At 37.5% G+C, this 14,780-nt stretch overlaps 1 protein-coding gene across 1 annotated transcript in view; it reads right to left on the bottom strand.

Moving 5' to 3' along the window:
- LOC124177335 (beta-1,4-glucuronyltransferase 1) overlaps positions 1-14,780 on the bottom strand; it is a 41,747-nt gene that overhangs the window by 24,049 nt on the left and 2,918 nt on the right. Inside the window, exon 2 of the mRNA XM_046559633.1 lies at positions 6,043-6,088. The gene's annotated coding sequence lies outside the window, so the exon portion shown is untranslated. The remainder of the gene's footprint in view (positions 1-6,042; positions 6,089-14,780) is intronic.

The following is a 14,780-nucleotide window of genomic DNA, read 5'->3' as shown; positions in this document are numbered from 1 at the left end:
GCACAACATCTGACGCAAGGTTAATGAACTGCAATGATATAGTATAGTAAGAGTATGTAACAACACAACTATTATACATCTCTGCGTGTACGAAGAGTTGAACTTGACAAGGCACTTGAGTATGGGTATGTTAGATCCACATAATAGAGTCGATTCAGTCTCATGATCACTCAAGGAGTTCTACAGTCTTTACACTTTCGCTTGCTATTCTTGTACCACGCGTGACTTATCGACGCGACATCGCGAATACCGTGCGATCTTTTCGGTACAAGTAAATCTGCGTACCGGCAATTGATTGTAAAATACAAATTCGGTCCTTAAAACTTTGCGATTTAAATTCGTAGATACAGCGTCGCAGCCGGATAATCGCAAAGGAATAACTTTACCTCGAATCATGTACAAAATGTATTATATACATTATATATGTACTGTGTATTTGACGATATAATCTTTACCGTTAGAAAATTATTTCGCCTGAATTTTATGAATTCCTGAATTACTCTCACACGTGATTATGTTTTGCATGTGAATGAACGTTACAGATTTACAATTTTGAAATGTTTCATTGTAATGACGTACGTCAATTTTTATCGTTGAATCCTCTTCGCCGGCTTTACGTACAGGTCTGTGAATAGCGGAAGACCTGTGTTTTTTACTACACATAGACTCGTTTTGTATGCACAGTAATGTTCAACTATGGGGTCCCAGTGGATCAATGTTTTTTTTTTGTCTGGAATCAAATATGAAACAAGCTTTCTTTCTATGAAATTTTATGTGCCTGCGATCGATGTTTCGTTTGTTTCTCCTCTCACTTGCGTCGCTAGTCATAGACGCATAAAATTTGCTTAGAAACAATCCAAAAAAAGTAGTCAACCACTGGGAACCCATTAATGAATATTGCTGTACATACACGTAATGGACAAAAGATAACGGAAGTGTAGGCGTCGACAACTACGAACTGACTCACCGATTATGTGACTGACCACTGACCCAGTTCCTCATATCATCATGAACGAATTATCACGAACCCATAGGAAGGAGCGATTGCTAAGCGAAAACTAAGAGTCGCTCCGTTCAATTGTACATGGAAAAAAAATTTTTCTCAAATAGACAATTGTATTAATTGTTTTTTTCCCCCCTTTTCTTTTTCTTTTGCCAGCAATTGATTATGCGTACGTATGGAAGATGAAAATATCAGATTTTCAAACCACTTTATACCGACACCTCGAACATTCTGTAATGTTCCTTAAAAATACTTTTGTAGAATTGTTCAAGTGACGGAGCTCCTCGATAACAGCCGCCATAACGCTTAAGCAATGTATCATCGGCATCACCATTCATCATTATATGTTTTTTAGGTGTACCTGTACATATGTTTGCATTCAATGGCTTGGGTCTTACAATAATAGCGACTGTCTGGTAGCAGCGACATACAAGCTATAGACGCGTAATACCTGATATTAATCTTAGATACTTGTAGGAGAAGTTTGAAACTCCGCTTAGAAAAGTGCAGAGAACGTATATGTAAATAATATACGGGGGTTAAAATTTTATGCTTTATAAAAATTTAATCCAATTCTTTCTCCTCGGTTTTTCTTCATATAATGTATAGGGTACTCTTTATCATAGTCGCTGCTGACGAATCGTACCCTGAACACGTGTACAATTTACTACATCGATTGACTATTGACAACCCAAATTATAACGATGAGAATCTCGTAGTTTCTTTTCTTTGTTTTTTCTACTTTTTTTTCAATTCAACGATATCGCATTTACAGTCGAATACGATTATTCGCGTGGATGATACCGTCTTTTCGAATCGAGACTTGCCGCTATAATTTATGCATACGTATAATAATTGACGGTATGCGTTTGAAATATACATTTGCGTGCAGAAACAGCTCGTTCGTTAATACCACTGAACTATACTACTTTAGCGCAAATGAATTTACAGTCGTTCTTCGCTACATAGACTTTAAATTTAATCACCCTTTTTTTCCTTCGGCACATGAGACTTTGTCAAATACGTCCTTTCATTTATTAATACATACCTACGTGACGTAGATTTTTGTTCGCATAGTGAGTGGAGATAGCAGGGATTGGAGGGCTTCTTGCTTTGGGAGAGTTCCAGTGATTAATGGATACACCGTTTACGCTTTTATGACATTAAGCATACCCCCCGTCGACCAATATCAACTTTTGGTACGCCACGATCAGTAACGTGGCGGCGCCATTTTCGCAACTAATCGCATATCATGTTTCTTTGTATGTACAATGTGCACAGTGACGTTGAAAGTTGATAAATATTTATAGATTAAATTCAACTTGTACATAGCATTGGAACACGTGATAATAAATCAAATCAGCCAGCCGATTTACAGGTGATGTAAAAAAATATCAACATCATAATTCTGGCATGAATTATACCCGTCACGTATGAACATAAGTAAACATCCGCATAGTACACCTCATAAATATATTTATAGGTACAGGTATGGGCTAGATTCAGATTTTTGGTCACCTTATCGTCGAAACTATAATCTCCCCTAATCTCGAGCAATTTGTTTACGTGCAATACGCGGTAAGCCATACTTCCATTCGCAATCGAGAGGCAAAGAGAGAGAAAGTGATCATTTCTAACCCAGAAAATTGATCGTGCAAGTGTGCGTTGACCTTAATAACCTATAATATTATCAAACGAGATAATAATATAACGGAATTAGATATTGATCCGTATAATTGCTTATTAATAGAGTTATTGAAAAGGGTCTATCTATTTTACCGTATATTCGGCATATTAGAATATGAACACGATTTTATGGTGAAAACTTTTGTAGCGGACAGGCAGCAAAGGACGTGCTCGCTCGCTTGCAAAAAGGAGTGAAGTGTACCTTATTAAATAGACACACAGGGACTGCGTAATTTTTGGTCAAAAGCACTTAGACCTGGCTTGGCGAGTGTGTAATAATTATCACGTTGTGCTTGTTAAAATTGCATTAGACCAAATTGTTTGTACCTACTGCAGATATGTAAATGTGTAAAGTTGTACATGAATTGAACGTTTCTCGTGCTCGGCGAAAGTGGCATTGCTTAAAGCCGACTGGCCTCGATTTGGATTTTGGCTGGTATACAGAGATGTCATGTATAACGATGTGCACACATACACGCACCTCGGAGCTGTAAATAACACTAGTCTCTTGGTAATGATTCGGCTTTTAGCACCGGCTCTCCTGCATGGGAAGCCGAGACGAACGGAGGTCGCTGTTGTTAGATGTAAATTCATACATACTTCGGAACCATCACCGGGACGAATGATAATCACCGCGTGCGTGGTGGTCCCCTACAGTCCCCTGGTCGTTACATCTGTAACGGCCTTGTGAATAATTGGAAGGATGTACGGCTTTCCAACGCTGTCGAATTTGCGCAACCTTTAGTTTTCGTTTTCAATTTTTACTTGCACTTTTTTTCTTCCTTTAAACACGGTGTACGGTTCTATTAGCAACTGTGGTTGCAAATACATGATCAATACAATACGTACACTTCGATTCTGCCGTACATAGCGAAGACTCAAGGTTTGATTGATCACCGATTATCGTATCATAACAAGATAACACCTCGTTAATACATCTTTTGCGTATACTGTATCATACACCTCTATGTATGTATGCATAATGATTCTTTTCGCGCAAATCAGACTAAAAAGAAGAAAACACGCCCATGTGAAAAATAGTTCAAATATACGTGAATGCATACGTTAATTTTATACAAAGCTGCATTTTGTGTATGGTTAATCTGAGTACAGAACAAGGGACGACGTCCATCTGCTCAAAATACCTGATTCAAAGATCTATCTCACTCAGATGACGATTTTTCAAACCCATCAAATAATTAATTATTGAATTACTTGCCGTGTGGATCATTACTTCTTACAAATAGCAATCAATTTTTTATTAGCAAGGGACGCGATAAAAGTATCGATTTCTTAGTACTGTACCTATTTATGAAGCTTGTGGACACGGCAGAGATTACATACTGAGAAAACGACCGTTCAAAGTGGATAACGTTGAGTAAATGAAAGACAGATAAATAAAAATGAAAGTTGTTGATAAGATAATTCTGGTAGGAATGACGAAAAGAAGGATATGAGAGGATTTTTATAACGTAAATCAGGTATGAAATTACCGTATTTCTCGCATCTACGTTCGTCGGCCTTGGACCTTACCTAACTATACAGTTGTGCAAATACACATCCATCTCATTTGCGTCACACTTTCACACGCATCATTTAACACGTTTTAGATGATTATCACGCTTGTGTATAATACGTAACCTGTATTTGTACCTCCTTTTTTACAAACAGCCACGCTTCAACGCGTAGCGTCAAGGTAGAATGATTTTTCAAATTAAGTAGGTACACAGTGCAGACTAGTAGGTGTTCATCGATAAATAAATTCGTACTCACGAATTGGCATGGTAGTGATCGTTAAATACTCTAGAGAATACATCCATCGAACGGCACGGACAGGAAACTGTCTCCGCTGTCGGCAACGAATTCCTCGCGTGTTGCCACAAGTCGGAAATTATTTTTAATCGTACGTGAGAACACGCGTTGAATAAGACAATTATTTTAGAGATACAAGTGTCGAAGTCCCAAAGAACGTGCGTCACTCAAGGTTTTCAACTTTGAATAAAAAATGCAGCACTGACAAACTCTTTCATAATTTTCATTCACCAACAAATCAAAACACATATCCTCCGATGTATGAACATTGAATCATAGTTTTGTTTTGATATTCCACTTATTTTTTCACTCGCATCTGGCAAAACCGACATCAAAGCTTCTGACGCTAAACTCATAATCTGATCAACTGTTAGATTATACGATCGATCCACCGATTATCAATCTTCATAAATCATTTTTATTGTTGAAAATAACGCGCCTATTTTTCGCCCTGGAAAGATTATTGCGAATTTGTAAAGCCTCTACATTCTACCTATGTGAGGTTATCGAAGGTAGATAGCAGTTATCGAGTGTAAAAAAAATCATACCTTCACCAGCGAGCAGCATGAACGAAGCTTGATTGCGATAACGAGCAGATAATAAGATCGTAAAAAATGCAGCTAAAAAAAAAAAAATCAATAGCAATTCAAATCTTGAAAAAAGAAATACTATTGTATTGAAATTTGCGAACATTCGTCGATTCGCATTATCACTTTTCATTATACTAACATTAATTATTGTCACGAATAATTTTCACGGAACGCTACAAAATTATTTCGATGCGAAAATTATAAGATTCAGCTACGTCGTACGATTTGTGCTATACGATATTGCGAAGCACCGTAAATCGATCTCGAGTTCATAAATGAAATCTAATTAAAAACTTGATCGTTTCGTTACATCCGTTTGTAACAAAAAAAAAAAGATAAAATCGCCGGTACGTCACTGGAGAGAATTTATTCGGGAAAACAACGTCGCCGTAAATTATTCGGATTAGACTTTCTCGATGTTTTCAGATATTTTTGAAACGACTTTCACCGTCAAGAGTCTATCACGTTTTTACGTAATTCATGGCGTTCTAATATAACGCGAGTTATCATCACGGTATGCATTTATTTCAGTACATACATATTTCAACGATTCAGCGTGGCAATTGTAGGCGTGCAGATGGCTGATGAAATTCGTGTCAGGGGGAATAAAACCGGAGTCTTTGCACCGCGCCGCGTGAAATGAAGTTAGATCGCGTGATTCCCAAATTATTGTTATAAATCCCGTCAGTCAGTTACTCGATCTCCAAACGTCGCCGACGGTTTGGGAGTCTCTTGAATTACTTTCATTCGGTTGCACGTCACGCAACGTAGAAGCTACAGAACGAGTCGAATTATAAGGAATACGTCGCAAGGTCTTCAGCAACAAGGAAATATTCGTGCTGTTCGCTATATTTCTGTAAATCTTGTCTGATCGATGCATGGACATAATTAATTCACGTTTGATGAAATAAGCGAGAATTTAAATCAAGAAAACATTTCTTGCTCACTCACCTTTACTATTCGAAAACCTTCGTATGGCTTGTATTCCCTCGTATTCCTGAAACATAAAAAATAACGGCCGATTGTAATACACATGTATCGTTACACGGCACCACGCTAATAAAAATTTTGTGAAATACCTTGAACTCTCAATACTTGTATAGAATTATGGGGATAAAACTGAATTGCATTTTTATATTTCCAAAAAATTTAACACGTTTTGGCTGATAACCGTGGCTGCAAGCTTCAGCTTCATGCAGTTTCAACCGTCGAACAATTTAGCATAAGTCGATTTTCCTCGATCGCTGAGAACGATTTGTGTGAACAAAGTTTATAGTACAATATTATTATTCCTTCCAAGCAACACCACACATCGTTTCAGACCCGGCCAAAAATTCTAAGAGGTCGCAAAATTGAGTTTTCGATTTCCCATTTAAATAACACGATAACTGAGTTATATGTATACACAAAAATATGTAAAAATAATAAAAAATAAAACGATAAAAAATTGTTTCTAATAGATGTATTAAATATTGTCCTGAGGATGACTCTGATCAGAGTCGAAACATTGACTTCAAATATTGTTGTTAATACATGACCTACGTATTCAAGATCCATCACAACTTATATACACAACATTCAAGGAGGAATAGAAGATCTATGTAAGGCATGCACCACCTTTGAAGCGCGAAAATATGTTTTTAAACAATATAAATCGGAAGGTGGATGGCATGATTTGTAATTATGGCAAAATATACTTCACGTTCGATAAATAAATCATACTACGTGAACGGACCTTCGTAAGTACACGTTCTTACCTTGAATGCGCTGAAAGGCACACATTTATTTACAAGTCAAGTTTTCTATGCGTTATTTAAACGGCAAATCGATAACTCAATTTTGCGACCTCTTAGAATTTTTTACTGTGTCTAAAACGGTGCACGGTGTTGCTTGGGGTCGCAAATTTGAGTATGAGCTGGCGAGAGTATAAAAAAAAAAAAAGGAAAAAGTTTTTTTCGAGTCGCATATACGTATCAAATTTCGTGATTAAGTAAGTGCAACAGTCATAATCAGTTTTGCGCAGTCTTCCGCAAACGTGTAATTGAAATTGTGAGTAATTTCATTAAAATCGCATTAAATATACGCCAGCTGCATAAACCAAAACTGATAAATATGTTCGTCCCAGTTTTAATTAATTCATTAAATTCCGAAAACGAGGCCTTATCACGTTTGAGTTGAAATAACAGTGTTCGAATGTACATTAATTGATTCCGCGCGCGTTATAAATTAATTCCTATTTAACCCGGAATTGAAACAGGTTTAAGTTCACTTCTTTATACAATGGTGCAATCGATTAAGACCAAACAAAACATGCCGATTGATAGATGTGTTCCGAGTTTGCTACACCATACACTTTTATCGGAAAAAAAATTACGAGAACAATTCTTATCACTTCGATAAATTATACAGACTGGTACGAAACTTTCATACTTATACTGCATGTGTGCAACAATATATTTTGTGCGTTTTGTTTGCCCACCATTGCAAATATCACGTATATTATCAGGCACGATTGTGTCGGAACAGTTCTTGCTGCCGTCTGTTGGCAACGCGAAACTGATACCAGTAATGAGATAGGAAATTGATAAGTCGCGGAAATCCAGATTCACGTTGTCAAAGTATTATATTTACTGAATACATTTCATGCGTCATTACTATGTGTCTGTATCAATATTTTATCAGCGGTTAAACGAACGACGAAATTCAATTCCAAACCCTAAGAGCAGCGTGTTATTTGTAATGGTAGCGCATTAACCAGTGACTGAAATAATTGAGAAAAAAAAACTACTTTGAACATCTAATTATTATGCGAACAAAAAGCTTGGAAAGATTATAGCACTATCGAGACTATTCTGAAAATTATATAATTAATAATGAAAGAATTCTTTTGTCAAGATGTTGACGTCCTATTTTCGACATTGTATAATATAAATTCGAGATTTGCAATTCAACTGATTTTATGCACAGCCAATTGAGCGAGGCGAATAAGTGAACGTGTACCTCGGAAACACCTATAGCTGTATTTTCGTTCGTTAGTTGGTTATTTTCGCTTCTGTGCAGGAAATTAGGTTGTCGAGGAATGTATTGTGGCGAAATTATGTCAGTGACTGCCTAGAATTTTTAGGAATACCGTACAGCCACAGTCATCGTCAACATGCAATGCGCAAATTGAAATTCGATTGATTGATTTTCGAAGATTAGAATTAATATTTCCCATGTGAATTTGAGACTGAAAAGAAGAGAAGAAACATTAGACCACTAAAATTATAAAAATGGGATATTATATTTTGTTCAAGAGGATTTGGGACATCGGGGAAGGTCGACCAGCTAAAAATGCTCCCAAATAGTAGCGACAAACTTTCTAAGGTTTGATGACATTAGGTCAAGTGAAAGACGCGACGTCCAGGCTGAAAATTGTTATAGACAGCGTTGGCGGTATTTTGGAGGAATTCTACTGTTTTGGAAAAAAAGAAAAGAAGGGAGAAAAATTAAATTATAAGCGATAACGGCGATTGTGAGATGCGGGCACAAAAACGCACTTCTTCGCCGTCAACTCATCGCGCCGATTATACATTTTCAGCGATGGCGTAAATTAATTTCGAACAACACTGTTTTGTTATTATTTGTTGCGAAATTAATTTCCAACACTGCTGCATTGCATTGTACGTGTTAAAATATTGGTAAAGCACTGTGCGATCTCCCTGAAGAATATGATTATCATAATATATTTACCATAATTGAGCACGTTTTTATCTGAGATTATTGAATATTTTCATTGTCAAGGAAACATTGTTTCAGTTCAACTGAACTCGATTCTTTTCACGGCGAGCCAAGGCTGCGTACTTAAAAAAAAAAAAAAAAAAAAATTAAACGAAGGCTTACAAGACCGGTAAGTGATTAACAACGCATCCTTGAAATTCAATGACCAATATATGGGGAATTCCATGTCAACTCGAGCAATGATTTTCCTTCACCATTTTCCATTCACTTCAGGATTTATCATACGATTCTATAGTCTCAACAAAACACTCGTGAATGTTGTCAGATTTTTTCCCCCAACCGTTAATTTTCTATGATTATGCAAACCCATCTAAAATTTGGCATATATTTTCAAAATCTCGAAAACTGCTCAAAAATGTTAATTTTCATCCCGATCATTCTGACACCACTCCAATGATGGGACGATTTCTTTTATTTTTTTTTATAGCACTTTCAACATTTCAAAGGAACGAAATACCACGTTCCAACGTTCCGAAACTTCTCAAAAAATTCCCAAAAATTCTGCGCCCTTGCGTTAAAAGATTGAAAATAAAATTTTTGAAGCGAATCGAATATGGTAAAGGAAATGTGGATTTTTTTATCGACGTTTGAGATATATTTTTAAATATCGAGGCACCTACCGAAATGCGATAAATATAATACCGGTTGTAGTATACGAAAATAGTCTTATACAATTCGTCGATTTTTTACGGTACTTCCGAGACCAAAGCATGAAGTGCAAGTAGGCGTTTATACGAGTACACTAGCCATGCAGCAGCATTACACGAGGAAACCAAGTCCAAACACTAGGCTGTAACCTGAGTTACAGCTTTGTCCTGCAGCAGCTTGTGCAATTAAAGGCGAGGCCGATATTGAAACACATCGTGTGGACAATTTGGTCCCACTGTCACGACGATTTACCCTGCAAGGTTTGACACGTCATACTTACACCTATACCTGTGCATATACATTCTATCGTGCAGGTGGAGCAAGTGCAGTTCTGGGCCTTTCCAATGCGTCAACTTTGTCTCAGGAACCGCGAGGTTCTCCCCGGCAACTTGCAACCGGTTTCACGGTTCGCACGATCTCGTAGAAGACGGTAGAAGCAATTTATGCATTAGGTATACAGTATAGCATAGAATACGCGTGTTTAATAATACACACGCATGTACAGTTACAGGTGGCAGGTATAAAAGACACGTTTCAGGGACTCTCAAATCGCGAAACTGGAACGCGATCGATTCGGTTATTAACAATCATATCCGTCCGGTCGCGCCGTAAGAAAATTTGTACTCATTCGTTCGAATATCTTCATATTTTCATGCTCCAAGAGTTCACGCGCTTATTTTATCTTTTTCTTTCCCGTTTTCAAACCAAAATTAAGTACACGACAAGTTTATGTCGAGCACAATCTTTTTGGAAGATTGATGTTCACATATTGGATCACTTCCAAGCGTTACTACAGGCTGTAAAAATTTTTTTAAATCGAATATTACGTTGAGGCTTGTTCGCAAATAGCCTAGAGAATTTTTTACAAGAACCAAGCTTTGCATGAAAATTATTTAATCAAAATAGGTCTCAGTCTAGCGCATATATAAGTAAGATTTACACGTATAATAGTAAAAGTCTGATAACAACCTTGAAATTTTGTGGAGCATAAAAAGTTGTTAGATATACTTCAAACTTTCTAATATACATATAGCGCTTGAATCAATATTCTAAAGTATATAAGAGTAATGAAATTCGTACGATTTTGCACCAAGCTAATTATTATAATGCTCCATTCTTGATTTTAATCAGTACGTTGTCTCTCTGCAAGAAGCATTACGAGAAACTTGGGATTAATTACGGTGCTTGTAATCTACCTTTATACACAAATGAGAATCGCGTTTATGTTTATGAGATCATCCCGCATTTTTTGCGACGAAATAGTCAGAGGATGAGATATAATATGAAATCATAAGGATCGAGAAGGAGATTGCGTGACAGTCAATCGTCAGAGGCGATACCGCAGACACACCGAACTGCCACCATTTCCATTGCACTTCTTTTTTCATAGCTCGATTCGCGGATTATTTATGAGTTTCCGAGCTATTTATCGTGCCGCCGTCGCGATCCAGTTATATTACGTATTGATTTAAGCAATTATAATGCAGATACCTATAATAAGGGTTTCTTTTCTTTTTAATGTAACATGTGATACCGTACATTATACTATAGTTGGGGATATGATTAATTTTACATCCGCCGCTTTATCGACCCGTTGACAAGGATATTTTTTACAAGAAATATGCAGGACAGGTATGGACATGTTTGCAAAAGATTACAGGCTTTGGTCGGGAACAAAAAAAAGTTATCTTAGTTTTACGTTTTTTTTTTTTTGTAAAACACAGATAAATCTTTTATATGACTAGTTCCAAGATATTCCGTCTTCAATCCTGACATTCGTAGCAGAATAAAAAATGTAATGATTACGGTCAATTTCATATTCCCTGGAATATTCACAGTCTCCTTTGAAGCCAGGGAATACACACTGACCAAGGGTAAGATATGGTGTGCAGGGTATAGACTAGGTTACTCATGAATGAGTAAAACAAAAGACTCCAAAATACGAATATTTATGTTTCTTTAATTTGTATGATCCGTTTAATTCGTCTTCATATATTTTGTATAATTACATATAATAATTAGTCTTGTCGTTCCACGTACTACCAAAGATGAAAATGTATAAAAGTAATTGAAAATCTTTGAACTCGAAAGATTCCTCAACATAACGCAACATAAAATCATTCCTTTCTTGGATTGTACCTCGGATTGTACATAAATATTTTCTTATCACATACGTATCTTTCCTGGTCATTTTGTATTTCCCTTGTCATGTGCCGGAGGAGATGTACCAGGGGAGAGATGTTTTTGCAGAAAATCGTTGATAGTATGGAGACAAGTCTTGTTTTCGGTTCTCAATTTGGACAGAGCGACTATTACTCATATTACAATAGATGTTGTCTAAAACTAAAATGAATAGATCACTAATTGCAACATTTCTGTACGGAAATCTACCGATTAATTCGATTTTTTTCAAAATAGGGTGCTAACATTTTTTCAAGCCCTTATATTTTTTTTTTTTGGCACTACTACAAACGAAATCATTGTTACTACAAACAACTACCCACAAAAACCTACAAGAATCAACAAAAAATATTCAGGTTTTTTCAAGTCGGGTGCTAGGTTCACATAGGTATCTAACGCGGTAGTTGCACCCCGCTGTGAAAACAAAGTGCAACGGCGTTCACCCGTCTTGCCAACTTTGTCCCGACCTCTTAACACGCTTACATAGTAATAATGAACAAGTTTGTTGTATTAATTCAAAAATGACGGCCATAAAAATGCTAAAGCAAAAGACGTTGAAAGACGGGAACAAAGCGGAATTTGGAAAAATAGAAATACGGAATCAAATTAGTTACTGAAATACCATTATACGTTTATACAGGTATCAAAAATCTATTTTTCATCGCAACTCATTCGATAGGTTACCAGATATTGTCATTGGAATCAACAAATTTGTTGGAGGGACACGCCAGGGTAGAGACAATGTTACTATTTGAACTCAATTATCGGGAATTCTGAAAATATTTGATGTTCGAAATTCAGTTCGCCACATAGAACACAGTTTAAATTATAACTACAGTCACACATTTATTTTTCATTTCCTTCTACTTTTTTTCGAAAAGACACAAAAAGATCGCCTATCTTGGAACTACCATACAGTTGTATTCTTCGAATTTTTTCACGGTGCTGTGCTTACTCTTATTTCGAACAGGCTGTGCCAACCATGAAAGACGCAATGCAAAAATCCGCAATCTGAATTTTGTTTCTTTAGACTTATTAAGTCGGTGGGGTCGTACAACCAATCCTTTCTTGCCGTCAGGTTTTATTCCATGAAATTGTAATCGTTAAGTATCAGATGCTGGAAACGATTTTACAACAGAAATACGATTGCAAGTGAGACAAACGGCGGCCATATTGATATTGCGAGTCAGGGTTAAATCAGAGTTGCCGACGCAGAGAAGCTGCTCTATCTTTGACACTATTCTTTACATGGTGGGCAGTACTGTCCTCGATAAAATTTGAGTATATTACATATTGTAGAAAAAAAATAAAAAAACAATCAACAGCGCTCTTGTTTCAACCGAGATTTCAACAGTCGAATGACGTTGGTCAGCGCATGCAGTAGCAGACTGAAAGCGAGCGTGGTATCATACTTGTACGTCAAATACGAGCGAGCGATGACGACGTTAACACGTGTCTTCCTTGCCTCAAGGTCGGATCGGCTTTACGCTTGGAGTGATTAACCTGGGCCGATGGACAAGGCCGGGCAGCCCCTCTATTCCAGGAGAAGGACCGAGTCTATTCGCATTTCGCCGACCGCGATGCGGCGGAGCGATGCAGTCTGAAGCAAGCCAACCGAGTCGAGAGTGCCAAGAAACACTCACAATCGGCCCTACGGAACGCGCTAGGGCCGTGACTCGTGACTCTTGACCTTTGCTCGGTTACCGGAGCTTTGCATCACGTCTCGAGGCTCCTTTTTCGCAAGGTTTCAAGCGCGGGCCTACGTGACGAGACGACCATTCCCTTTCATACATAGCAGGGCAAAAGCACTGCGGAAGATCATCGGTGTAAGAGGTGTGAACAACGACGATTATTTCGTCCCTAGAATGAAGGCACGTTGCGCTGAACGAGTCGCGTTCACAGATTTTTGGAGTGAAAGCCAGGCAATGTCCGTATCAAACGACGCTGTGCAGGGGACACCGGATGGTCGTGGTTCGTCTCTGCGTGAAATCCATTTTAGAGAATTTTATCTCCATTCGATACACCCGAATGAACAACTGTAAGAGAGAACTGGATTCTAAATGTAAAAATTAGTATTTGCTAATGAAAGTTATATGTTTCGTCGGAATTTTTTGATACCTTTCGAGACTTTTACCCACACCGTGTCTATCCCTAGCTTCAAATAAGACTGGCGAACCGAAGCGTCGAACTTCCGCTTCGCACATATGCGAAGTGAGTTGATTGAGATCAGTCAACGATTTATGATGAGGAATAATCGTTATTTCGCGATTTTGGAAATGTTTGAAATTCAGTAAACCGTAATAAATCAAGATGTACTCATATTTTGAAATCCTAGTTCCTTCAGTAGTTGTAAATACAAGAGAATAGTGAATTTTTCTCAAATATTTCGTTACGATAACGTTACAAACTTCAATCTCGTGATGTTTTCGCTTTTCAGCAGCAGGTGCAGTCAAATGTTCCACACGTGTAAGTAATTGTGTTTGCACAAAGGCAGACTACCGATATTAAAAACAATGTAAATATTCAACATGTTACAAGAATATCGCGTGTCAATCCAGCTGAGTACACAAAATTATTCCGCACATAATTAACGCTCGTGCAAATTTCAAGTTAAGAACCACTGTTTAAACTTTCAGGGATCTCGGTACAAATGTAACGCCGCTTCTTCACCGGCCTTTTGATACGACACCGGATGTCCTACTGTTGGACGCTGACAAAAATTCATTCTGATTGGCGTAGGATGAGGGAGCACTGTGACTTCCTTTTCATCGGGTTGTCGAGACGCGTAATTGTACGTTATATGCATTGACTGATTACGACTGTCCGCTTCCGCTAATTTACGCTTTCCAAATATGTAGTGTAAGGGAGCCATTCGAATAAGATTAGTCACACGGCGATCTATCGCGGGGTTATAGAAGCATGAAAACGGGCAATCGGCCTATTATTGTCCGTATAAGAAGTGCGGTTATCATTTGGTTAGGCGCCGAATGAAAATTTTGAATAATATATTAATAAGTTTGATAAAATCGAAAAACAGCATGGCTAATTCCTATAATAGAATCCACGTGAATCATGTTGAA

Source organism: Neodiprion fabricii, chromosome 3 (assembly GCF_021155785.1).
Source record: "Neodiprion fabricii isolate iyNeoFabr1 chromosome 3, iyNeoFabr1.1, whole genome shotgun sequence".
Classification (NCBI taxonomy): Eukaryota; Metazoa; Arthropoda; class Insecta; order Hymenoptera; family Diprionidae; genus Neodiprion; species Neodiprion fabricii.
This window is presented reverse-complemented; position numbering and strand designations above follow the sequence as displayed.